Consider the following 1,997-nt stretch of genomic DNA (forward strand, 5'->3'; position numbering starts at 1 on the left):
AGTTAAGTTTATTGACTTTTATTTTTAAATTTTATTTATTTATGTATTTATTTATTTGGCACAAGGTCTCACTGTGCAGCTCAGACTCTAGAGACCCTCCTGTCTTAGCCTCCCCAGCACTGGGATTGCAGTGCCACCATGCCCAGTTTTAGTGGCCAGCTCAGCTCGAAGCTGTTACAGCATGTGGTACACGGGGATTGAACCTGGGTCCTTGTGCTTGCCAGGCAGGCACTTAGACTGCCAAGCTATCACCCAGCACATTTTATTGGGTTTTTACATCGCTTTTGCTATACCTGTTTTTATAATAGAAAGCAAGGATGCTCCTGGTCATTGTAGGAGTCCCCTCCAGGTTCTCGTCTTGGTCCAAGAAGTCAGTATTTGTTATCCCAAAGATACATTATTGGCATCCCACCAAGTTAATTCCAATCTACCACTCCCAGTGCAACCCATGGCAAAAGTAAAGACACTAAAACGTATTTATAATTATTGGGGAGCCAAGGGGCCCAAAGTCCAGACACAAAGATGGCTTTCCAGAACAAAGAGTCTGACCCATGTCCTCATCCAGGTTTTATTCAGTGGAGGAGGAGTAGCTTGAGGAGGAATGACTGAGAACTGTGGGAAGTAGGTGGGTACTTGTGAGCTGAGCTAGGTACGTGGCCTACATTTACCTCTGCCATATGCAGAGAAAGTAACTTCCATTATGCTATTGAGATAGTGTCTAATGTTTTGGGAGGGGTCAGGTGCTTCAGCTCTGATGTAATCTTTCAAGCCCCAGGAAGTCATAGCCTCTGTCTTGAGGCTCAATCCCTGCTGGCAGCACAGAGTATTGGCTCTTCATCCTGTCACGACCCGGCTCACATTAGAGAGGAGCAGGCATAGGTTACCAGGGAAACACGCACACGCCACCTTCAAAGACTATCACCAGCACCTCAGCTAGACCAGTATACATGGCTTAAGGCCAATTGAAAGGATAAACAGAAGTTCTAGACTGCGCTCTACGTGTCAACACAAGGAAATAGGGTCAGGCTCAGTCAAAATGGAGACAATCGCTCTTCTTTCATGGAGGCCTGCTCAGGTGGTCCTCCACAGGTCATGAGCAGGCCTCTGATGTCTGGAAAGCCAGTTTCTTTGTTTATATATTTTTAAAATCTCCTCCACTTGGTAGGGGATTTATTTTTTGCCCCCCTGTATTCCATTACACCTTAAAAGTTTATTTCATTAACTGGGCCCTCTGGTATGTTAACACATCTGAGTCCTGACTTCTACTTTATTTCGGGTTAGCTATTCAGGACCTGTGCCTGTCTAACTATTCCTACCTTGTTCTAATGTTATGAGAAAAATAATTCCCAACCTGGTAGATGTCTGACATGCTGAGTTTGCGGTCTCAGAACATTGAGGAATGAAATCTCAGATCAAAGGAGAAAGTTAGGAGAGTTTTTTGGGAATGAAAGGAAGAAGAGGGCCTGGATTTCCAGGAGAGGTCCTGAGCGGGTGACCACTGAGGCCCTTTGTCAAGGCTATTTTATACAGCAAAATCACAATGTGGGTACAGCGCAGGTCAAATTACAATCTAAGGGCTGGGGATGTAGCTCAGCAGCTTAAGCGACTGCCTGGCAAGCACAAGGGTCTGAGTTCAATCCTTAGTACCAGGACTGGGGAGATGGCTCTGTGGAATAAGCGCTTCCCTGGCAAGCAAGGGCCTGAGTTCAATCCCTGGTTCCACAAAAAAAAAAAAAAAAAAAAAAAAAAAAAAAAAAAAAAATTTTTTTTTTTTTTTTTTTTTTTTTTTTTTTTTTTTTTTTTGTGGTACCAGGAATCAAACTCAGGACCCTGAACTTGCCAGGCACTTTTTCACATAGAAAGAACAAAGGCATTTCTGGAGGAGATGGCATCTGGGGCCCAGATGCTCCGGTCACCCCGCATGCACATTTCCTGTCTGGATTCACAGCACCAGGTGGCGCTATTCACAGGATAAGTTTAAGATGCTGTATCTCTCT

Source organism: Octodon degus, unplaced genomic scaffold, assembly GCF_000260255.1.
Source record: "Octodon degus isolate 3935 unplaced genomic scaffold, OctDeg1.0 scaffold00122, whole genome shotgun sequence".
In the NCBI taxonomy this organism is placed as follows: Eukaryota; Metazoa; Chordata; class Mammalia; order Rodentia; family Octodontidae; genus Octodon; species Octodon degus.